A 26,672-nucleotide genomic window follows, 5' to 3' on the forward strand; every position below is an offset into this window, starting at 1 on the left:
ATTATGGTAAAGATGTTATAAAATCTATATGAGAAATTTGGTCTAAAGAATGATTAGCTAGGGGATTTTAGGAAAGGTATAGAAACTGTAAAATTGGACACATGTAAATCCTAAACAGAATACATTATTTGAAATTGGAAATTTTAATGACTGAAACAATCAGCATATTGGCTACAAAAAAGAATCAGTAAACTTGAAGTGAGGTCAACAGAAAGCATCCAAACTAAAGCATAAAAATCAGAGAAATAGTCAAATTTACTATCATTATAGAGTCTCAATAAACTGAAGGATGTTACAAGGTAGTCTAACATACTTATAATTGGATACCTCAGAGGAGCAAAAAAGAAAACACACCCATACATATGCACACATATACATATATGGTTACATATGTTTAACTGAATCACCATATACCTGAAATTAACACAACACTGTAAATCAACTACACTTCAATTTCTAAAATGTCATTAAACATTAAAAAGAAAGTTCTAATAAGTTTAAGAAGGCTGATATATATCAAACACCTTTTCCAAGCACTACAGTATAAAACTAGAAATCAGTTATAAGAATGGAACATTCACAAATCTGTAATTAGACAAAATGCTACTGAACAAAGAGTTAAAGAAAAAATCAAAAGGGGAATCAAAAAAATCTTCAGACAAACAAAAATAGAAACAATAGACCAAAATTTATGGAACATAACAGAACTAGGTTTATGCAGGAAGTTCATAAAAACCTCAAATAAACAACATAGTTTTACACCTCAAGGAACTAGAAAAAAAGAACAAATGAAGCCCAAAGTTAATAAAAGAAAGGACATAACAAAGATCAGAGAGGAAATAAATGAAATAGAGACTAAAAAATCAATAGAAAAGATCAATGAAACTAAAAGCTGGTTTTTTGAAAAAAATTAAGCAAAATAGACAACACTTTAGCTAGACTCATCAAAAAGAAAAAGGACTCAAATACATGATAGAGGAGATACTATAACCAATACCACACAAATAAAAGTGTTGTAAGAGACTACTATGTAAAATTATATGTGAATAAATTGAAAAACCTAGAAGAAATGGATAAATTCCTAGAAAGACAACCTACCAAGACTGAATAAAGAAGATACAGAAAATCTAAATAGACCAATTACTAGGAAGAAGATTCAATCAGTAAACAAAGCTTCCCCCAAAACTAAAGTTCAAGACCAATTTCACTGTGAATTCTATCAAATATACAAAGAAAAATTAATATCAATTTTCCAAACCTTTCCAAAAAATAGAAGAGGAAGAAACACTGCCAAACTGACTTCACAAGGCAAGCATTATCCTGACACCAAACCAGACAAGGACACTACCGGAAAAAAATTAAAAGCCAGTGTGCCTGATGCATGGACTTCCCTGAGGCTCAGATGGCGAAGAATCTGCCTGCAAATCCTGGTTCAATCTCTGGGTCAAGAAGATCTCCTGGAGAAGGACATGGCAACCCACTCCAGTATTCTTGCCTGGAGAATCCCATGGACAGAGGGGCCTGGAGGGCTGCAGTCCATGGGGTCACAAAGAGTGAGGCATAACTGAGCAACTAATACTATTAACCCTGATGCACACAGATGCAAAGATCTTCAGTGATATGTTAGCAAACTAAATTCAACACTGTATTAGAAATATTCTATACAAAATGATCAAGAGGGATTCATTCCAGGTTAAAATGGTGGTTCAATATCTGCAAAACAATGCCATACATCACACTGACAAAATGAAGGATAAAAATCATATGATCATCTCAGTAGGTGCAGAAAAACCTGTTGACAAAATTTAATATCCTTTCATGATTAAAAAAACAAAAACTTTAAACAAACTGAGTGTATCTCAGTATGTGTTATGTGTGCTAAATAGCTTCAGTCATGTCTGACTCTTTGTGACCCCATGGACTGTAGCCCGCCAGGCTCCTCTGTCTATGGGATTCTCTGGGCAAGAATAGGAGACATTCCTGACCCAGGGGTCAAACCTGCATCTCATATCACAGTATAATAAAGGCTATATACAATGAGCCTAAAGCTAACATTATAGTCAACAGTGAAGAGCTTCAAGCTTTTCCTATAAGATTATGTACAAGACAAGGATGCTCACTCTTACCATTTCTATTCAAAATTTTACTGGAAGTCCTAGAGAGAACAATTAAGGAAGAAGAAAAATAAAAGGCATTCAAATTGGAAAGGAAGAAGTAAAAATGCCTCCGTCTGCAGGTGATGTAATATTATATATTAAAAAACTAAGGATTCTACCACAAAACTGTTAGAACTAAAAAAGCAAATTCAGCAAATTTCCAGGATACAAAATCAATACATAAAATCAGTGGCCTTTCTATACAGTAACAACAAAATACCAGAAAGATAAATTAAGAAAACAACGTCATTTATAGAACAAATAAAATACTTAGAAATAGACTTCACCAAGGAGATGAAAGATACCTACACTGAAAAGCACAAGATATTCATTAAAGAAACTGAAGAAGATACAAATACATGGTAAGATATTCCAAGCTCATGGAATGGAAGAAATAATATTGTTAAAATATCCATATACCCAAAGCATTCTATAGATTCAGGGCAACCCCTATCAAAATTCCAATGGCATTTTTCATGGAATTTTTTAAGAGTCAAAGTTTATATGGTACATTAAAAGGTTTTCAGCATAATGAATCCTCAGGGAAATGTAAATCAAAACCACACTGTAGTATCACCAAATAATCTTTAAAAAGAAGAACAAAATGGAAAGACAAAAGCTGGTTTTAAATTTTACAAAAATACAGTAATCAAGAAAATAAATACTGATATAACAGATGAATAAATCAAGGGACTAGAAAAAAGAAATGGGAAATATGTATGGACATATATGACCAACTAATTTTCAAAAAAGGCACAAAAATAATCCACTAGAGAAAGTATAATCTTTTAAACAAATGATGCTGAAACAACTGCAAATCTTTAATGATAAAATGTGTGCCTCAAAGCAGACAGAAAAAGTAACCCAAGATGGTTCACAGGCCTGAACATAAAAACTGAAACTGTCAAGCAGCTAGATGAAAACATAGGAAAATGCCTTTCTGTCCTAAAGATGGCAAAGATCTTTCTGCACACAAACCCACTAAGGGCTAGGCCAAAAAAAAAACCCTGATATCATTTGCCAAAATTAAAACTTCTGCTCTTCAAAGACATTGTTTAGAAAATGAAAAGACATAAATAGGAAGAAAATATTTGAAAGATACATACCTGACAAAGGACTTGTATTCACAATACTTTTATTCTATAATCTAATAATAAAGAAATAGAAAATAAAATAAAAAATAAACAAGCGTTAAATAGGACCTTCACACAAGAAGATACAAATGGTCAATTAGCACATGTAAGGATGTTCAATTAGACATCACTAGTTATCTAGGAAACAGAAAATTAAAACCAGAATGAGACCTACCTATTGGAATGGTGACCAAAAAGATGAGAATGTGGAGCATCGAGAGCTCTCAGACATCACTAACGGGAACATAAAATGATAAGACTGCTTTAGAGAAGCACTGGCAGATTTTCGTGTATCTATCCAGTGATGTAATAATTCCATTCCCAGGTATTTACACTTTCTGTCCCCTAATCCACCAAGAAAGGTATTGGACACAAATGTTTATAGCAGCTGTATATATACTAGTCAATTAATCAAAACAACTAAAAATCCCATCAGCTGCTTGATGGATAAACAAAGTGCGGGGTATCCATACAACAAAATTAGGGACGGCAATAAAAGAAATAAGCTGCTGATATTGACAACAATCTGAAGGAAATTTTTAATATCATGCTATGCTGAAGACACCAGACATGAGTATATAATGTATCAGTTCAGTCCAGTCACTCAGTCACGTCTGACTCTTTGCGACCCCATGGACCGCAGCACACCAGGCTTCCCTGTCCATCACCATCTCCCAGAGTTTACCCAAACTGATGTCCATTGAGTCAGTGATGCCATCCAACCATCTCATCCTCTGTCATCCCTTTCTCCTCCTGCCTTCAATCTTTCCCAGCATCAGAGTCTTTTCCAGTGAGTCAGTTCTTCACATCAGGTGGCCAAAGAACTGGAGGTTCAGGTTCAACATCAGTCCTTCCAATGAATATTCAGGACTGATTTCCTTTAGGATGGACTGGTTGGATCTCCTTGCAGTCCAAGGGACTCTCAAGAGTCTTCTCCAACACCACAGTTCAAAAGCATCAATTCTTTGGTGCTCAGCTTTCTTTATAGTCCAACTCTCATATCCACACATGATTAAAACCATAGCCTTGACGAGAGGGACCATTGTTGGCAAGGTAATGTCTCTGCTTTTTAATATGCTGTCTAGGTTGGTCACAACTTTTCTTCCAAGGAGCAAGCGTCTTTTAATTTCATGGCAGCGGCCACCATCTGCAGTGATTTTGGAGCCCCCGAAAATAATCTGTCATTGTTTCCACTGTTTCCCCATCTATTTCCCATGAAGTGATGGGACCGGATGCCTCAGTTCTCTGAATCTGAGTTTTAAGCCAACTTTTTCATTCTCCTCTTCCACTTTCATTAAGAGGCTCTTGAGTTCTTCTTTGCTTTCTGCCATAAGGGTGGTGTCATCTGCATATCTGAGATTATTGATATTTCCCCCAGCAATGTTGATTACAGCTTGTGCTTCATCCAGCTGAGCATTTCTCATGATGTACTTTGCATATAAGTTGAATAAGCAGAGTGACAATATTCACCCTTGACGTACTCCTTTCCCGATATAATGGATAATTTAATTTCTATAAATTCCTACAACAGGTCAAACCAAGATGCATTGACAAACATCAGAAAAGCAATTGTATTTGTGCTTCAGAGAAGGATAAGGAAAGTGACTAGAAAAAGGTAAGAGGGCTTAATCTGGGAGATCAAAATTTCCATCCTTTGCTTGGAGTGGTAGTTACATAGGTATATACATTTGACAACTTCATCAAACCATACAGTTAAAATCAGTGCAATTTATACATGTCAGTTATACTGTCCCCGCCCAAAAGATACATATTTCCTAAATGATTCTAAAATGCAAGCAATATCTTGTTAACAAAAATAACATTTCAAAAGGGATATATAAGTACAGAAACAAAAGGATAAGAATATTTATATATCAGATATGAATGAACCAGCAGAGACCTAGCATAGCATTCTTAATAAGTGACAAAAAATAGAATTCAAGGAAAAATCATAAGGGACAAAGAAATCACATGTTAACAAATAGAAGAGGAATTTGAGAATATAAATCTATCATGTACATAAATGCACCTAACAATCTTGTCTCAGAATAAGGAGACAAGTGGATATATCTAAAATTGTAATTATGATATTAACGTACACTCTTGGAAACTGATGGATCACGAAGACAATAAAGTAGCAAAACAATAGAATATAATAACACAGCGAATAAACTGAAACTAGTAGCTTTAGATAAGACTTTGCATGAAGGAGAGAAATGTGCTTAGAACACTCCTGAAAAATGATGATGTAACAGGCCATAAGAAACAATAAATTCCAAAGAATCGACATCATATAGAGGGACTTCCTAGTGGTCCAGTGGTTAGGACTCCGCACTTCCACTCCTGGGGGCATGGGATCACTATGGTCAGAGAACTAAGATCCCACGCTCTGCAACGGGGCCAAAAAAAAGTGATATAGAAAATGTCCATTGAAAAAAATGTCCTACGATTATAATACATAATAAACTCAGAAACCGATCACAACAGGGAAGCTAATCAACAACAAAAAGGACCTGTGTCTGGAAAATACATTGTTGTTCAGTCGCTCAGTCGTGTTCGACTCTTTGCAACCCCATGGACTGCAGCACACCAGGCTTCCCTGTCCTTCACCAACTCCCGGAGCTTGCTCAACCTCAGGTCCATTGAGTCGGTGATGCCATCCAACCATCTCGTTCTCTGTTGCCCCCTTCTCCTCCTGCCTTCCATCTTTCCCATCATCAGGATCTTTTCCAATGAGTCGACTCTTCAAATCAGGTGGCCAAAGTATTGGAGCTTCAGCTTCAGCAGTCCCTCCAATGAACACCCAGGACTGACTTCCCTTAGGATGGACCGACTGGATCTCCTTGCAGTCCAAGGGACTCTAGTCTAGAGTCTTATCCAGCAGCACCACAGTTGGAAAGCATCATACCATACCACAAGAACAAAGACCGGGGGTGGGGGGATGTGGGCCAAGTGTGTAAAGGGAATGAAAATTACAAATTTATAACTGAAAAGTTATGAAATAAATAACTCATGGGGATGTAATGTATAACATGTTTACCATAAATAATACTATTATCTATAGCAGTATCATATAGTATTTATTATGTTGAAATTTGCTATGAGACTAAAACTTAAAAGTTCTCATTACAAGAAAAATATTTTGTAATTATGTGTGGTGGCAAGTGTTAACCAAACTAATTGGGTGATCATTTCATAATATATAGAAATATCAAGTCATTACATTGTACATCTGAAACTAACATAATGTTATATGTCAGTTACACTTCAATAAATAAATATTAGTTAAAAAATAAAACCAGATACAATTACAAACATAAAATTTTAAATGAGAAAAGAATAACCATTAAACATTCCAAAAAACATTAAATATCAGAATTAAGATGAAGTACGAACCTTCATTAAACACAAAAAATTAGAAATCGTATAATGTATAAAAAATAGAAACTATAATAATGATTGTTTTATTTTGGGTGCACAACATGTGGGATCTTTGTTCCCTGACCAGGCACTGAACCCACACCCCTTGCCCTGGAAGCTTAAGAGTCTTAACCACTGGAGGGCCAAGGAAGTCCCACAGTAATTTACAAAATCTCTTCCACAACAAAAAAGATCAGTCTCAGATCATGTTACCATCAAGCTGTACTTTTAAGGAATAGAAAATCCCTATTTCATACTCTTTGCCAACAAAGGTCCATCTAGTCAAGGCTATGGTTTTTCCAGTAGTCATGTATGGATCTAAGAGTTGAACTGGGAAGAAAGCTGAGTGCCGAAGAGTTGATGCTTTTCAACTGTGGTGTTGGAGAAGACTCTTGAGAGTCCCTTGGACTGCAAGGAGATCCAACCAGTCCATTCTGAAGGAGATCAGCCCTGGGATTTCTTTGCAAGGAATGATGCTAAAGCTGAAACTCCAGTACTTTGGCCACCTCATGCGAAGAGTTGACTCACTGGAAAAGCCTCTGATGCTGGGAGGGATTGGGGGCAGGAGGAGAAGGGGACGACAGAGGATGAGATGGCTGGATGGCATCACTGACTCGATGGACGTGAGTCTGGGTGAACTCTGGGAGTTGGTGATGGACAGGGAGGCCTGGCATGCTGCAATTCACGGGGTCGCAAAGAGTCAAACATGACTGAGCAACTGAACTGAACTGATCTCATACTCTGACTAGTATACAGGAAAAGAAGAACAGCTGTCTAATATACTGGATGAGAACAGTGGTATCTTAATCATAAATCTTGATAAGGACAATGCAAGAAAATCTTATTAATTAACATAGATGCAAATACCCTAAAGTAAACATTAGCTGAAACTCCAATACTTTGGCCACCTGATGCGAAGAACTGACTCATTTGAAAAGACCCTGATGCTGGGAATGATTGAAGGTGGGAGGAGAAGGGGATGACAGAGGATGGGATGGTTGGATGGCATCACCGACTCGATGGACATGAGTTTGAGCAAGCCCCAGGAGTTAGTGAAGGACAGGGAAACCTGGTATGCTGCAGTCCATGGGGTTGCAAAGAGTCACACACGACTGAGCAACTGAACTGAACTGAACACTGGTGCACACAGGTGCACACACTCATTCACGTACACATGCACACACATGCATCCATGTTCACATGCTCAGAGTTAGGTGTGAGCACTGGTTTCCATGGCTTTGTCTGCTCTAGGCTGCCTCTCTGTCTGGAAGCTGAATTGTTCATGCAGTGACTGAGCATTCCGCCTCCCCCTGAATCCTCCCCAAACCAATGGAAACAACCAGTGGCTGGGAAACTGTGAGATAAGGAGATTACAGGTGAAAGGAATGGAAACTAGAAATGCTCCAAGTCCTAAGGCATTCATAGGCAAGACACATGATTCAAAACTTCATCTCAACATAAGGAATCAAAAGCAGCACCCACCAGAGAACCCAAATGCCGCTCACCAAGTATGGCCAGCCTTGGAACACGCAGTGGAGCAGCCAGAACTCTGAGAGACCAGCCAGAAAACTAAAAGGGTTTACTACACTATGGCCAGGCTTCCCAGGTGGCGCTAGGGGTAAAGAATTTGCCTGCTGATGCAGGAAATATAAGAGATTGTAGGTTTGATTCCTGGGTCGGGAAGATGCTCTGGAGGAGGGCATGGCAACCCACTCCAGTATTCTTGCCTGAAGAATCCCATGGACAGAGGAGCCTGGTAGGCTACAGTCCAAGGGGTCACAAAGAGTCAGACACAACTGAAGTGACTAAGGAGCAGCAGCAAACCCTTTGACCATGGACCAAATGGACCGCATCACCTCCTAACCCCTAGCCTGTCCAGATGAATGGGTATCTTGCCCAATTCTGGCCTCCTGTCTCAGGTTACCGGAGAAGGTATCAGAACCCACAGGCTATCTCTGAGACATGATTAGGGCAAAGTCTTTAAATTCACTGGGATTTTCACATATAAGGAAAAGAACTTACAGCCTGTTCACCTAATCCTTTCTTCAAGTACATATACTTGGAAAAAAAGTTCAAGATTTATATCTCTAACTGTAGTCATTTTAAAAGCAAGACAGAGAATTAATAGTGTTTCATTTTGAGGGGAAATTGTCTAAAGCTAATATAAATTACTTACATTATTATTGAAAAATCACATATATAAATCTGATGTTTCTCTCAGGATGATATTTGCAGATTTATAGATCCTATGCAATATAAATGAGAATAAGGAAGCCAGGATCTTATTCACTTTTTCTCATGCCACACAGAGTAAACGTTCTATAAACCTACCACGATGTCCTTGCCCAGACCACCCTGGACCATAGCTGTTCCTACACCTAATGGGTCCCTTACCCCATCTTCCATGCCTTGGCACAGGTTTTCCCTCATGTAGAAATCCTTTCAATGACTCTCTTTTTTTAAATTGAGATATAACTGACATGTAACATTGTATTATATTCAGGGATACAACATAATGGTTCAGTATTACAGCTTTTCTCTTGCGATGAGAACTTTTAAGATCTACTACTGTCTACTCCCCTGGTGGGTCAGATGGTAACAGACTCGCCTACCAATGCAGGAGACCGGGGTTCAACCCCTAGATTAGGAAGATCCCCTGGAGAAGGAACTGGCAACCCACTCCAGTGTTCTTGCCAGGAGAATTCCATGGACAGAGGAGCCTGGTGGGCTACAGTCCATGGGGCCTTAAAGAGTCGGACACGACTGAGTGACCAACATTTTCACTGTCTTAGCAGCTTTCAAAGATGCAATACAGCATCATAAACTACAGTCACTGCTTATCTTTATCAACCGCTTTCTCCAACAGCTACTCAACTTTATCTTCCCCTTGAAACTTTCCTGCCAGGCGCCCAAGCCCATAGGCTGTCCTAATTACCACTCAGCCTTGCATTCAACTGACCTGTTTCTTCACTGGGAAGGGCTGGCTTCATGGGGTCCCTAGGGGACCCATGAAGTGTGGGAGTTTGACAAGGCTCAAAGCCCAAGATAAGTACATTTATCACTGAGTAGCGAGTAGGTAGAGGCACTGAACGTCCCCAAAGGCCATGCTTTTCATTGGAACCAGAACCTGATCTGACTGCAGAAAGAAGGCAACAGGTCTAAACATTAGTCAACCATTTATGCTGAAAATAATGCCACAGAGAGAAAAAGAATGAGAGGGTAATCCATAGTCTGGTTTCCTCTCAGGACTTCCTTATTTATCAGTAAGAAAAGGTAGAAAGAGTGTTAGGTAGAATATGCACATGAGAAGCAAAATAAGCAACTGAGGTCGTTTTGTGCAGCGTTTCCACTGTTCCGGTAAGAATGAGACACACAGGACTTCTGTACTTTCAGTGATTCCACATACAAGTTTAGTGCCCTTACATTTATAGTTACAACCTGCATTGCATCACCAAAAAATGAATGGTAAAGTTCATGCTGAGTGTCGAAGAATTGATGCTTTTGAACTGTGGTGTTGGAGAAGACTCTTGAGAGTCCCTTGGACTGCAAGGAGATCCAACCAGTCCATCCTAAAGGAGATCAGTCCTGGGTGTTCTTTGGAAGGACTGATGTTAAAGCTGAAACTCCAATACTTTGGCCACCTGATGCGAAGAGCTGATTCATCTGAAAAGACCCTGATACTGGGAAAGATTGAGGGCAGGAGGAGAAGGGGACGACAGAGGATGAGATGGTTGGATGGCATCACTGACTCGATGGCCATGGGTTTGGGTGGACTCTGGGAGTTGGTGATGGACAGCGGAGGCCTGGCATGCTGCGGTTCATGGGGTCACAAAGAGTCGGACATGACTGAGCAACTGAACTGAACCGAATAATTTACATTTTCAATTGTTCCTTACGTAGAATGACATTAAATAGCAAGTAAAAAAGAAAGAAAGAAACCACAAAAGAGAGCAAAAAAGTTATATTTCATACCTTTAATGGCTTCTTTTTCCCCTGTTTTTGAACAAGCGGCCCCTCATTTTCAGTTGCTCTGGACCCCACAGCCAGCCCTGCCTCTAAAACTTTACGTTCTCAGAGGGCAATGACTTTTCTTTATCCATGGCTGTATGACTGCAGTACCTCGGCCCCTACTTTTGAGTTCAGTAAGTATCTGTTGGATCTGGAATATGGTGGGTATAATAAAGAAAAAAGACCACAGGGTCCCAAACTAGGATAACAATAATCTGGCTCTCTGCTCTGAGCAGGACAGAACACACCTGGGATGTTAAGCCCAGTTCCAGGGGTCACATGTGAAGGGATCTGCCTGTGATGCTGGAGACCAGGGTTCAATCCCTGGGTTGGGAAGATCCCCTGGAGAAGGAAACTGCAACCCACTCCAGTATTCTGGCCTGGAGAATTCCACGGACAGAGGAGCCTGGCGGGCTACTAAGGTACGTAGGTACTAAGGTACACAGGGTCGCTAAGAGTCAGACACCACTGAGCAATTAACTTTGGTAACATATTACCTGCATGAACCAAAGGAAAATTAATTAACCGTTGGCAGCATCAGTTTTCTCTTTTGCAAAATAAGGATAATAAGGTGTTTTTAAAAAGATAAGAGGGGAACACAACCGCTGACTCCTAACCACTGAACGTCTGCTACTGAGAAAACAGAAGGTTTAAGAGTGACGTGTAAGAGCCCAGTAGAAGCCAACGGAAAGAAGCTTCTAAGAAGGCATAAAACCAATATGAAGAATTTACGAAGGCAAACATGAGCCTGCCTGGGGATACAGTAACTTCCTTGTCCTTTGAGAGAGGAGAGGAGTACTTGACAAAGTTTTAAGAAGCGTGCAATATCAGATAAAGACTAGGACAGAAAATCAGAGAAGGCAATGGCACCCCACTCCAGTACCTCTTGCTTGGAAAATCCCATGGATGGAGGAGCCTGGTAGGCTGCAATCCATGGGGTCGCTAAGAGTCGGACATGACTGAGCAACTTCACTTTCACTTTTCACTTTCATGCACTGGAGAAGGAAATGGCAGCCCACTCCAGTGTTCTTGCCTGGAGAATCCCAGGGACGGGGGAGCCTGGTGGGCTGCCGTCTATGGGGTCGCACAGAGTCGGACACGACTGAAGTGACTTAGCATAGCATAGCATAGGACAGAAAATAGTAACAATGATTACAGTAGACGTGGTTTCCCGGCAGATTCTAAGTGCCAGACGCTACAAGAGGTGCTTTACACATATTACCTTAGTGAATCATAACAAGCAATCCACGAGGTAGGCAATATTCCTCTTATTACTGTTATTCTTAGAGGATAAATAAGAAAATTTAATTAATTTATTCAAGTTCACCAAGCTAGTATATTATGAAGACAGCCACTTACCACCGAATTCTAATTCTGAGACTCCAAAACACTGGACAACATTCACCCACATGCTAAATGAAATAAGAATGATTACAAATCCTGTGTCTGAATGTGAAAGACTCCCCAGATGGTACCCTCAATGTCACACCAATATGACAGCACCCATCTGAATCATTATGAGGGAACCTACAAGATGCAAGAAACCGTCAAGGAGAATTACATCATTCTCAAGCAGAGCTTCAAAAACATCAAGGAGCCAGAAGGCGTTTTCTTCCCTGAACATCCACAGAGTTACTGAGTTTCCAGCCTGCCCCAAACTGTTGCTCCATCTACCAAAACAGCTGAGTTTCTGGAGCTCTATCACTACACATACGATTCCCAACGTTGTCCTCAGCCTCCATCTGCAGAGCAAGTGAGAGCGCAGGTCTGCCAGAAAGCAGCTTTGTCCCATTTTAAGATATGTGCTGCAGCTTTTTATACTCACACATCTTGAAAATCACCCTCGGAAAGCCATATTTGGGTGTTTGGGTACATGGTAGTCTAGCAGGTGTGAAATTACCACTTTGTGGGACATAATTCACTTTATCCGCCTTGTTTCCTACCACGAAAGCCCAGAACGTGGTTGAAACCAACATCTGTTGAAAGCAAAGCGGGGATGCTCATTTAAATGCTTCCCTTTCCAAAACGTGACTCAGGAGCCATGAAAGTGTTCTGGATTCTACCTGTTAGGATTGTTTTGAAATGACATCACCCCAAATTTTAACTGAAAATTCAGAAGTGGAAAACAGCCTACTCTATCTGCTATTCTTAAAAGGACTTTGAACTCCTAATCTTCTTATATTCATTTTTGGTAGTTAACAAAGCACTCTATGGGCTTCCCTGGTGGCTCAGCTGGTAAAGACTCTGCCTGCCATGTGGGAGACCTGGGTTCAGTCCCTGGGTTGGGAAGATCCCCTGGAGAAGGGAAAGGCTACCCACTCCAGTATTCTGGCCTGGAGGACTGCATGGACTGTATCCTCCATGGGATCACAAAGAATCTGACATGACTGAGCGACTTTCACTTCACTTCACTATGAGTACAAGTGCATTTCTGGTGTACTTCTGCAAAAAGGGAAAGCCCACAACGAGAGTCACTGAAAACACTCAGGTTTAGAAGTGAGTTGACAACATAGCTGAAATGGGATCCAAGATTCTTTCTATCCAGGTGTTGCTCTCCATCAAATCGGTGGTAGCATTTTAAAAACCTATACAAATGCTTGAAAGAAAAAAGACAAAAAAAGAAAGAAAAATGTATATGAAAGAAAGAAGTCTTGGACCATATCCTCAAGCTACAAGCAGGAAAAGGGGAAACGAGACACCTGAATGTTTCATTAGGATAAAAATGTCCACATACCCGCTCTGCCACTGAAAAGTTAGTCTGTGCTATCTAATCAGCAGTACAACACCTTATCTCTTCACATCACTAGGCTGTTTTTATATCTGAAACTACGCAATATATTACACTGTAATACCTATCTGCTTCAAACCACAGTAGAAAAGTACCTACACAGCATAAATCACACATGACATCACATTAGGACTTTTAAATAATGCTGTGAACACCAGGAAAAGATTCTAGGGGTCCATTTTTCATGTTCTTTTTGCTACTGCCCAAATGGAGGTGCTTACTTTGCCTCTCTACCAGTTCCTTTCAATTCAAGAAATCAAATGTGTACAAAGAACTTTCCATGTGTGAAAGGTACCAAATGCTGCCATACAAATAGGAACGCCACATCCATCCTCCGCAAGACCCAGAAGGCTGAGTTCATAAACACCGAGTCTATCTTCGCGCTACCCCTCCTGATGAGTCTGATTCCTGCTTCTCCTTCCGTGCTCCTTTTGACACCTGATTTACCCAGACATCCAACTCAGGGAAGGAAAGGGCAGGAGAGGGAATTCCCACAGCATCCACGCCTCCCTCTCTCCTTGGCAGCACGAATGTACCACATGGAGGAAATAATCTACTGTCTGAACCTGGGCGCAAGGACAATTTTATTCACTTGCGTACTTTCCTTGACTAGCACAATAGTGGAAACTCAGTCAACACCAAATGCATATGTAAAGATTAAACAAAGACCAGTCAAGTCTCCCTTTGAATTATAACCCTGGTAACAGGTTTTGGAGGAAATTCAACTAAAGAGTAAAATGAACTTCAAGATTCTGGATGGCTTCCAATCCGTATTCGACTAATTCACCCTTCCTCAAAAGAACACATTTTCTCTTTCTCTCCATCCCCTCCTTTTCTGTCCTTCCCCTTCCCCATCTCTCTGTTTCACACACCCAGCTTCTATTTAGACCTATCAAGAAATATACTTTTATATTATTCAGTTACCCTGCTTCCTCTTGCTGTGAAAGCAGCATATATGAGATAATGACAAAATAAAAATTATCTGACTCTATTATTCTCATCATGAGAGCACAGGGCCATTGAGAGAAAGGGAAGGCCAGAGCATGGCTGGCAGCATTGAATGCTCTGCTATTTAGCAGGACAAAGTGAAGGTAACATTTCTTGCATGTCAGGAATTCAAGCATTATTACATGGAATGTATGTTCCAACTTCCTTGATTATTAGGTTGTAATTCTAAAGCATCTGACCTTGGCAGGAGAGGATAAGCAAAGATTTTCTTGACTGCCATTAAGAAGGAGTGATGAGTGCATTTTCAATTTTGTTTTTATGAGGAAACCAAACAGGAGCTCCTTTCCCACTGATTAAGCAATCATCAGCCAATCACTCTGAGCCTGAAAAGTTGACTGTAAATGCCGTTACTTCCCTAAAATGCTTGAATGTTAAGAGGTGAGGGTATGATTAATTGGGCCTTTATAATTACCAGAAATCTAAAGAGTAAGGAGAAAATGATGATGTCAGAAGATCCTGAGCTTACCTCCTCCAATGGACACAATAAATCTACAACTATATATAGAATAAACCCTATGGAAATGAACCTGAAGACTGGATGAAAAGAAGGTAAAAGTGTCAGTCACTCAGTTTTGTCCAACTGTTTGACAATACATGGACTGTAGCTCACCAGGCTCCTCTGTCCATGGAATTCTCCAAGCAAGAATACTGGACTGGGTTGCCGTTTCCTACTCCAGGGGATCTTCCCCCAACCGCAGGGATCGAACCCAGGTCCTCTGCTTTACAGGCAGATTCTCTACCACCTGAGCCATAGCATTTACTTCCAATAAAAACAACCTCCAAATGAAGAGTAGAAGGACATTGAGATGGGGAGCAGAGGAAGAGAGAGAGTCTTATCAAAGGGAAACACACACCAGCCATGGTGATTCACAATTGGGAGGGATCACAAAGGTACTTTTTTACTCCTTTCCCCTACGTTTTATACTTTTGATGACGTTTTACATTTTTAAGTTTTATACATACCTTAACAAATCATTGTTATTTTAGTTAATTAATTATGGTACCTTTATCTTTTAAACTTCATACTTGCTTTATAAGTGACTGATCCACTATATTTATTACATATTTCCTTTTCCAGATAAATTTTTAATTTTGTATGTTTTATTATTATTAAATAGTGGCAATTTTTCAGTTTCAGTTCAGTCGCTCACTCATGTTCAGCTCTTTGCGACCTCATGGACTGCAGCACGCCAGGCTTTCCTGTCCATCACAAACTCCCGGAGCTTATTCAAACTCATGTCCATCCAGTCAGTGATGCCATCCAACCATCTCATCCTCTGTCATTGTCGTCCCCTCCTCTTCTCACCTTCAATCTTTTTCAGCATCAGGATCTTTTCCAATGAGTCAGTTCTTAGCATCAGTCAGTTCAGTTCAGTCGCTCAGTTGTGTCCGACTCTTTGCAACCCCATGAATTGCAGCACTCCAGGCCTCCCTGTCCATCACCAACTCCCGGAGTTCACTCAGACTCATGTCCATCGAGTCAGTGATGCCATCCAGACATCTCATCCTCTGTCGTCCCCTTCTCCTCCTGCCCCCAATCCCTCCCAGCATCAGAGTCTTTTCCAATGAGTCAACTCTTCGCATGAGGTGGCCAAAGTACTGGACTTTCAGCTTTAGCATCATTCCTTCCAAAGGAATCCCAGGGCTGATCTCCTTCAGAATGGACTGGTTGGATCTCCTTGCAGTCCAAGGGACTCTCAAGAGTCTTCTCCAATACCACAGTTCAAAAGCATCAATTCTTCAGTGCTCAGCCTTCTTCACAGTCCAACTCTCACATCCATACATGACCACAGGAAAAACCATAGCCTTGACTAGCTGGACCTTTGTTGGCAAAGTAATGTCTCTGCTTTTGAATATGCTATCTAGGTTGGTCATAACTTTCCTTCCAAGGAGTAAGCGTCTTTTCATTTCATGGCTGCAGTCACCATCTGCAGTGATTTTGGAGCCCCCAAAAATAAAGTCTGACACTGTTTCCACTGTTTCCCCATCTATTTCCCATGAAGTGATGGAACCAGATGCCATGATCTTCATTTTCTGAATGTTGAGCTTTAAGCCAACTTTTTCACTCTCCACTTTCACTTTCATCAAGAGGCTTTTGAGTTCCTCTTCACTTTCTGCCATAAGGGTGGTGTCATCTGCATATCTGAGGTTATTGATATTTCTCCCGGCAATCTTGATTCCACCTTGTGCTTCTTCCAGCCCAGCGTTTCTTATGATGTACTCTGCATAGAAGTTAAATAAGCAGGGTGACAATATACAGCCTTGATGTACTCCTTTCCCTATTTGGAACCAGTCTGTTGTTCCATGTCCAGTTCTAACTGTTGCTTCCTGACCTGAATACAGATTTCTCAAGAGGCAGGTCAGGTGGTCTGGTATTCCCATCTCTTTCAGAATTTTCCACAGTTTATTGTGATCCACACAGTCAAAGGCTTTGGCATAGTCAATGAAGCAGAAATAGGTGTTTTTCTGGAACTCTCTTGCTTTTTCCATGATCCAGCAGATGTTGGCAATTTGATCTCTGGCTCCTTTGCCTTTTCTAAAACCAGCTTGAACATCAGGAAGTTCATGGTTCACGTATTGCTGAAGCTTGGCTTGGAGCAGGTGGCCAAAATATTGGAGTATCAGCTTCAGCATCAGTCCTTCCAATGAATATTCAGGACTGATTTCCTTTAGGATGGACTGATTGGATCTCCGTGCAGTCCAAGGGACTCTCAAGAGTCTTCTCCAACAACACAGTTCAAAAGCATCAATTCTTCAGCGCTCAGCTTTCTTCACAGTCCAACTCTCACATCCATACACGACCACTGCAAAAACCACAGCTCTGACTAGACGGACCTTTGCTGGCAAAGTAATGTCTTTGGCTTTTAGCATCCTGTCTAGCTTGGTCATAGATTTTCTTCCAAGGAGCAAGTATCTTTTAATTTCATGGCTGCAGCCACCATCTGCAGTGATTTTGGAGCCCAGCAAATAATCTCTCACTGTTTCCATTGTTTTTCCATCTATTTACCAGGAAGTGATGGAACCGAATGCCATGATCTTAGTTTTCTGAATACTGAGTTTTAAGCCAACTTTTTCACTCTCCTCTTTCATTTTCATCAAGAGCCTTTTTAGTTCTTCTTCTCTTTTTGCCATAAGGTGGTGTCTTTTGCATATCTGAGGTTATTGATATTTTTCCCAGCAATCTTGATTCCAGCTTATGCTTCATCCAGTCCGGCATTTCACATGATGTGCTCCACAAATAAGTTAAAAAGCAGGGTGACAATTTAGGTAAGTCCAATTAACATTTCTTGTAGTGATGGTTTAGTGATGATGAACCTCTCTATCTTTTGCTTATTTGAGCAAATCTTGATCTCTCCTGCATTTTGAGTGGTTATCTTTGCTGGGTAGAGAATTCTTAGTTGGAAGACTTTTTTTTTCTTCTTTTAGCACTTTGAATATTTAATGCCAGTGCCTTCTGGCCCACAAAGTTTTGCTGAGAGTGATGGCAAAAGGTAGTAAGATCAAGTTTTGGAATGTGTTCAAATTTAATTTGCTACCAACTTAAAACACCCTGCTATTTACATAGGATGCTATATTTGAACCTCACACTAACCACAAGAGAAAAACTTATAGTAAATCACAAAAGACAATGAGAAAGGAATCTAAAGATGACACTAAATAAAATCATTAGAAAACAAGGGAGGAGAGAAAGAAAAGAAAAACAGGAATTACAAAAATGCCTAGAAAACAATTAACATACTAGCAACAAGCATATACCTATCAATAATCAAAGTAAATGGACCATATTCACCAATCACAAGACACAGAGTGGCTCAATGGATACAAAAACAAGATCCATATATATCTGCCTACAAGAAGCTTATTTCAGGAGAAAAAAAACACAGACTGAAAGTGAATGGGGTTAAAAAAGACACACCATTCAAATGGAAATGAAAAGAAGGCTGGAGTATCTATATTCATATCAGAGAAAAAAGATTTTAAAGCAAGGACTGTACAGAAGACAAAGAAGGGCATTACATAAATGATAATAAGAGGAATCCAGCAAGAAGATAGAATGCTTATAAATGTACATGCACCCAGCATAGGAGTGCCAAGACATATAAAGTAATTGTTAGTGAACTGAAAGGGAGAAGTTGAAAGCAATACCTTAATGGGATTTCAACATCCCACTTACATAAATGGATAGATCATCCAGACATAAAATCAATAAGGAAACACTGGCCTTAAATGACACATTAGGTTGGATAGATTTAACAGATATATACAGAACATTCCATGCAAAATTGATAGAAAAGACATTCTTCTCAAGTGCACAGGAAATAGTCTCCTAGATAGGCTGCATGCTGGGACACAAAACAAGTCTCAGTCAATTCAGGAAAACTGAAACAATGCCATCCTCTCCAGCTACAAAGGTACGAAAACTAAAAATCATCCACGAGGAAAAAACAGGAAAAAGCACAAAAGTATGGAGATTAAACAACATTCTACTGAACAACCAGTGAGCCATATAAGAAAGAGAAACTTTTAAAATACCTAATGAGAAATGAAAACAGAAATGAAGTACAACATACAAAAAATTATAGGATGTAGTGAAGTCTTTTCTAAGATAGATATTCACAGAGACACAGGCCTACCTCAAAAAAAAATTAACAAAAAATCCCAAATAAACAATCTAACTTCATACTTAAAACACCAAGAAACAGAAGAACAAATGCAGTGTAAAACTAATCAAGAGAAAGTAGATAATAAACATTAGAGAGGAAATAAATAGAGGCAACAGAAAAGACTGATGAAACTAAGAGCTGCTTCTTTGAAAAGAAATTAAATCAACAAAACTTTGGCTAGACTAACCAAGAAAAAGAATCAAAGAGGACTCAAAAATCAGAAATCAAAGAAAAAATGTATAACAGATAACACAAAAATACAAAGGATCATAAGAGACTACAACAAATAATTGTACACAAACAAAACAGACAACCAATAAAAATGGTTAAAGTTCTACAAATGTACAATCTTCCAAGAATGAATCAGGAAGAAATAAAAAATCTGAATAGACTGAATACTAGCAAGGAGCTTAAGACCCCAAAATCTCCCAACAAACAAATGCCAGGACTAGATGGATTCACTTTTGAATTCTACAGATCACTCAAAGATCATCTATGGATCACTCTACAGATCATTTTCAAACTCTTCAAAAAATTGAAGAGGAATGAAGCCTTCCAAACATTTCATGAACCAGAATTTTCCTGATACCAAATCAGACAAGGACAATGTAAGAACAGAGAATTATAGGCAATATTCCTAATGAAAGTAAGACACAAAAATTTTCAACAAAATATTAGTAAACTGGATATAACAATATTTTAAAAGGATCATATATCATGATCATGTAGTATTTATTAGAGAAATGTGAAGATGGTTCAATATACACAAATCAATCAATATGATATTATCACATTAACAAAAAGAAAGATAAAAATCATAAGATTATCTCAAGAGGTGCATAAGAAGCTTTAAAGAAAATTCAACATCCATTTATGATAAAAATTCCCAACAGTGCAGGTATAGAGCAGAATGTACCTCAATATAATAAAGGCCATATGTGATAAGCCCATAGTTAACATCATACTCAACAGTGAAAAGCTTAAAGCTTTTCCTCTAAGATCAGGAAGAAGACAAGGATGCCCATTCAGTTTTATTGAATATTGTATTGGGATTCCTAACCACAACAATTAGACAAGAAAAAAATAGTAGGCATTCAAATTGGAAAGGAAGAAATAAAACTATCACTAATTGCAGATGACCTGATACTGTATATATAAAACCCCAAAGATTTCATCAAAAACTGTTAGAAATAATAAATGAATTCAGTAAAGTAACAGGATAAAAAATTAATACGGAGTAAACTGTGATGTTTCTGAGTGAGTGACGAGTGAGTGATGTCTCTCAGTCGTGTCCGACTCTTTGGGACCCCATGGACTGTAGCCTACTAGGCTTCTCCGTCCATGGAATTTTCTAGGCAAGAGTACTGGAGTGGGTTGCCATTGCCTTCTCCAGAGGATCTTCCTGACCCAGGGATTGAACCCGGGTCTTCCATATTGTAGGCAGACGCTTTTACCATCTGAGCTACCAGGGAAGTCCAGGATACAAAATTAATACAAAGTAACCTATGATGTTACTACACACCAATAACAAACTAGCAGAAAGAGAAATTAAGAAAACAATCTCATTTTCAATTACATTGAAAAGAATAAAATATCTGGGAATAAATTTAACCAAGGAGGTGAAGGACATATACTTTGAAAACTGTAAGACACTGATGATAGAAACTGAAGAAGATACAAATAAATGGAAAGATGTTCTATGTTCATGGACTGAAAGAATATTGTTAAAATGTCCCTAGTACCCAAAACAAAGCAATCCAATACAATCCATATCAAAAATCTAATGGCATATTCCACAAAACTAAAACACATAATTCTAAAATTTGTATGGAAATGCCAATGACCCCAAATAGTCAAAACTATTTAAGAAAGAACAAATCTGAAGTCACATTTCCTGATTTCAAACCATAGCACAAAACTATGATAATGAAAATAGTATAGTACTAGCACAAAAGTGGACATACAGATCAGTGGAACAGAATTTAGAGCCCAGAAATAAACTCACACATATATGGACAAAGGATTTATGATAAAAGAGCAAAGAACATATAATGAAGAATGGATAGTTTCTTCAAAATATAGTTCTGGGAAAAGTGGACAGCCACATGCAAAAAATGAATCTAGACCACTATCATATACCATGCACAAAAATTAACTCAAAATGAAACACTTCAATGTAAGACCTGAAACCACAGGTGTCAGAAGAAAACATAGGTAGTAACCTCACTGTCATCAACCTTAGTGATGCTTTTGTGGATCTAACTCTGAGGACCAGGGAAACAAAAACAAATAGTACTATATCAAACTAAAAAGCTTCTGCACAGTGAAGGAAGATATCAAAATGAAAAGGAAACTATGGAATGTGAGAAGAAATTCTCAAACTATATATCCAGTATGGGGTTAATATCCAACATATGTGAAGAACTCATATAACTCAACAGTAAAAAAAACTAAAACCACATTAAAAACAGGCAGGGGATTTGAATACACATATTTCCAAAGAAGACCTATGGATGAACAACAGGCAGAGGAAAAGGTATTCCACATCACTAATTATAAGGAAAATGCAAATCAAAACTACAATGAGATCACACCTGCTAAAATGGTTATTATCAAGAAGACAATAACAAAATAATGTGGAGAAAAGGGACCCATCATACACCACTGGTGTGACTGTATATTGATACAGCCACTGGAAAACAGTATGGAGGATCATCAAAAACATTAAGACTAGAACTACCACATGGCCAATGTATCTACCCAAAGAATATGTAAACATTAACTCAAAACGATATCTGCACCCCTATGCTCACTGCAGCATTATTTACAGTAACCGATATATGGAAATAACCTGAGTGCCCATCAACAGACAAATGGATAAAGAAAATGTGAGACAGACATGGACACAATGGAATATTACTTAGCCGTAAAAAGAACGAAACCCTGACATTTGCGATAACCTGGACAAAGGTATGCTATATGAAATAAGTCACACAGAGAAAGACAAATACCATGTGATTTCATTCATATGTGAAATCTAACAACAACAACAAAAAAACACATTAACAAACAAAAGAAAAGAAGAGATCAGGTACAGAGATCATGTACAGGTACAGAGATCAGGTTACTGGTTGCCAGAGGGGAAGGGGCTGGCTGTGGGTAAAAACTGGGATAGGAGGAAAGCTGTGTTGTGATGAACAGCAACTAGACTGATGACAGTGATCGCCTGGCACTACATACAGGCATCAAACTAAAACACTGTGTATGCAGTGCTGTGCTCAGTCCCTAAGTCCTGTCCAACTCTTTGGAACCCTTTGGACTGTAGCCCACCAGGCTCCTCTGTCCATGGGGGTTTCCAGGCAAGAATACTGGAGAGGGTTGCCATTTCCTCCTTCAGGGGATCTTCCTGACCCAGGGCTCAAATCTGGGTCTCTCTCGTCTCCTGCACTGCAGGTGGATCCTTTGCCACTGAGCCATCAGGAAAGCCCCGTGATGAACATGTAAAATATCATGTAAGAAACGAGTTGCCAGTCCAGGTTCGATGCACGATACTGGATGCTTGGGGCTGGTGCACTGGGACGACCCAGAGGGATGGTATGGGGAGGGAGGAGGGTTCAGGATGGGGAACACATGTATACCTGTGGCGGATTCATTTTGATATTTGGCAAAACTAATACAATTATGTAAAGTTTAAAAATAAAATTAAAAAAATAAATAAATAAAACATATAAATGATAATAGTAATAATAAGTGAAGTATATGGAGGCTCACCAACTAGAGATGCTCTTCTCTTGCTCTGACGTGTCCCAATCAGAAGAGCTAACACATCGGCAGTCAAAGTCACGCTTCTCTCCCTGAGACCAGGCCAGACTCTTTGTCTCCAAGGTCAGGTTTACTTTCCACCAGTAAGAAATGTCTGCAGGAGCAGTAACTGCTGGTCACTGTTGCTGCATATTTTTACAGCCACCTTCTGCTCCGGGCCACCTATGAGCCACTTAAAGATAGTTTTGATGCTCCTAACTTTTTTGGTAACCAGACATGATCCAAAGAGGGCATGATGACATATTAGTTTTCAAAGCAAGCCACGTATTTACACAACAAGGGAACGGAAAAAAAATGGTCATGCAACTGAAAAAAAAATGTAAAACCACAGAAAGGCACACACAGAAGGACAGAGAAGATCTCAAGCTTTTAACTCTACCTTTCATTATGCAACTCACGGTTCCAACTTTACTCATCCAGTGACCATCCCATCATCCGCATGAGATTAAAAAATGAACTACTAGCGAACACTAGAATCCGCCCCCAAAAAATATTCTTATGCTTTAAACAATCAAGGACAAGGCGAAGACCAGCCTTAATGGAGGAAGTAGAAATTCTCCTCTGGTCAGAATTCAGCTCCAAAGAGACTAAAGAAAACATATTGCTTCTTTTAGGCAAAAGCATTGGAACTTTGGCCTCAAGGGCAAAGTCTTACACCAAGAACATCCTGAATATTGTCTCAGTCCTTTCTTTCCTCTGTGCAAATGTTGGTTGTTGTTGCTGTTGAGTCACTAAGTTGTATCTGACTCTTTGCAACCCCACGAACTGCAGCACACCAGGATTCCCTGTCCTTCACTATCTCCCGGAGTTTGCTCAAACTCATGTGCACTGCAGAGAAGGCAATGGCAACCCCCTCCAGTACTCTTGCCTGGAAAATCCCACAGACGGAGGAGCCTGGTAGGCTGCCATCCATGGGGTCGCGAAGAGTCAGACACGACTGAAGTGACTTAGCAGCAGCAGCAGCAGCATCCATTGAGTTGGCAATGCCATCCAACCATCTCATCCTCTGTCGCCCCTTTCTCCTACTGCCCTCAATCTTTCCCAGCATCAGAGTCTCTTCTAGTGAGCTGGCTCTTCACATCAGGTGGCCAAAGGATTGGTGCTTCAGCTTCAGCATCAGTCCTTCCAATGAATACTCACGCTTGACTTCCTTTAGCCTTGACGAGTTTGACCTCCTCGCTGTCCAAGGGACCCTCCAGAGTCTTCTCCAGCACCACAGTTCTAAAGCATCTACTCTTTGGCTCTCAGCCTTCTTTATGGTCCAATTCCTACAGCCATACACGACTACTGATACTGACACCCCATCTCTTTCCTGGGGTCCTTCTTGCCATCTCAGACTCCAGAGTACAGGCTGAAGTCCCCCAGAGCACTTTGTGTTGTTGCTGTCGTTAATCTTGACAATGTTGTGCTGGTTTCTGCCATACAACAAAGCGAATCAGCCATAATGACACATATATCCCCTCCCTCCAGGTCATCACAGAGCATCACACTGGGCTCCCTGTGCTCCACAGTATGTTCTCACCAGCTACTTTAACAAACTCAAGTTACACGGCTTTTTATGATCATTCTGTGGCTAATTTCTCACTACACATGTTCAACTGGATGGAAGTAAAGGAGTAACACCCACCTTCAGATCCAGCAATCATCCCCCTGCACACACACAACCAGTACAGGTCCTGCTTTGCAAGTGTGTTCATGGCTAGCTTTGCGACCCCATGGACTGTGGCCCACCAGTCTCCCCTGTCCATGGAAATCTCCAGGCAAGAATACTGGAGTGGGCTGCTATTTCCTTCTTGAGGGGATCTTCCTTACCCAGGGATCGAACCCAGGTCTCGAGCACTGCAGGTGGATTCTATACCATCTGAGCCACCACGGAAGCCCCAGAATTTTGCTTCCCTCACTCTTGGTAGACAATGTAGATGTAAATTAAAATTACTTCAATCTACGTCCTTTTCTATCCTTGGCTGGCAGGCAACCTAAGTAGACTGTCATTAAACAGTGGTTCTAGAAAGTTTGTGTTAGGCATGGGGTTCCCTGAAGTCAGGGGGCTCACCACAGGGACGGTGAAAGATGGTGGTGGAGTCCACGTGTGGCTGCCGCGGAGGAAGAGGGGAGGGAGAAGAGACCAGGCAGAAGTGTGCAGAAGCGCTGATCTGAATTAAACGCTGTTCGGCACAGCCAAGGGAAAGGCAGGATTCAACAGCCTCCCTCCCCCTCCTCCCCACCCCACCCTTTAATCAAATGTACGGAGCCATCTGAAAAACAGTATCAATTTTGAAGGTTTGTTTAATGCTAAAATCATTACCCTTACTATTAGGCATTTGATTACTGATTCTTTCATTTTAAAGAAATTCTTTCATTTTAAAGAAAAACAAATTTTCAGGTAAGCTGTAGGTACAAATTAGGCATTTTTGCACATCTGGTATAGACACTAGTATCACCAATCCACAGCAAGAAATCATTCTAGATTTAAAACAAAAGCCCCCGGTTAGCCTCCTTTCTATCACAGGAAATGTACAATAGTCTAAAATAGTCAAGGCCCTGCAACCAGCTGTGCGAATTTAGTACCCCTTGGGCTTTCATAAAACCAATTTCCCCTCCTTTTATTTCCCTTTACTTTTTTCTTTTGATCTTTTTTTTCTTCTTCCTTGAAGAGGTATGAAGAGACAAAAATGAGGTGGGGATGGGGCAAGAGACCTATGAATCAAACCAGACTGGATTTCACGAGTCAAGAGCACATTCTTTTCCTCGGGTAGTCCTCAGAATAAAAGAAAAAAGGGAAAACCTCAAATTCGTAAGTTTCAGTTCAATGCTATTGCTTAATGTGGAATTAAATACAATCCTAAGGGAAATTAACCCTGAATACTCATTGGAAGGACTAACACTAAAGCTGAAGCTCCAATATTTTGGCCACCTGATGCGAATGGCTGACTCACTGGGAAAGACCCTGATGCTGGGAAAGACTGAGGGCAAGAGGAGAAGGGGGCGACAGAGGATGAGATGGTTGGATGGTATCACCGACTCAATGGATATGAACTTGGGCAAACTCCAGGAGATAGCAAAGGACAGGGAGGCCTGGCGTGCTGCAGTTCATGGGGTTGCAAAGAGTCGGACATGACTCAGCGACTGAACAACAATGACAAAATACAGTCTGAACAAACTAGTATCATTTGTCAAGTTAAAGACTTTGAGGGGGTCAAAAGCATTTTGCTTATTTCTTCCTGTAGCTATTTGCCAGGCCATCTTAGATCGCAAGACTTCATGAGGTGGCGACATCCATCTGGGTCTAGTGTAGTGGCTCATCTCTCCAGCATTTAACACTCTGTCCCTTCAGTGGACATCTGGAGAGCTTGGGCAAATGCATCATTTTTTCCCATAAAGTGCACTGAGATCAAGGGCTCTCTGGGATGGTAACAGAGGCTGAGTAAAATAAGAATTTAATACATTCGTTTGAGAACATGAGTACTGGGTTAAGGGGGATAAAAAGAAAAACTTCAACACATTTGCTCACAGCAGAACTTGCTGCAGAATGTGAGACGCAGTGGGAATTGCTAAGCGAGAGATACAGTGAGCCATATTTCCCAAGACTTACCTGGCCACTAAAACTCCTCGGGGCTGCATGTGTGCTAAGTTGCCTAGTCGTGTCTGACTCTTTGTAACCTTATGAACTGTA

At 40.1% G+C, this 26,672-nt stretch overlaps 1 protein-coding gene across 13 annotated transcripts in view; it reads right to left on the reverse strand.

Moving 5' to 3' along the window:
• Nucleotides 1-26,672, reverse strand: part of ENOX1 (ecto-NOX disulfide-thiol exchanger 1) — a 680,109-nt gene that overhangs the window by 590,335 nt on the left and 63,102 nt on the right. The window contains exon 2 of one of the 13 annotated variants that reach the window (XM_061434505.1): nt 22,949-23,093. The exons of 11 other annotated variants lie outside the window; for them this stretch is intronic. The gene's annotated coding sequence lies outside the window, so the exon portion shown is untranslated. Of the gene's footprint in view, nt 1-5,388; nt 5,502-22,948; nt 23,094-26,672 lie in introns of those variants that run through there. One more of the 13 variants, XM_061434503.1, reaches the window with a different exon arrangement.

The sequence above is a fragment of the Bos javanicus genome, chromosome 12 (genome assembly GCF_032452875.1).
Source record: "Bos javanicus breed banteng chromosome 12, ARS-OSU_banteng_1.0, whole genome shotgun sequence".
Taxonomy (NCBI): Eukaryota; Metazoa; Chordata; class Mammalia; order Artiodactyla; family Bovidae; genus Bos; species Bos javanicus.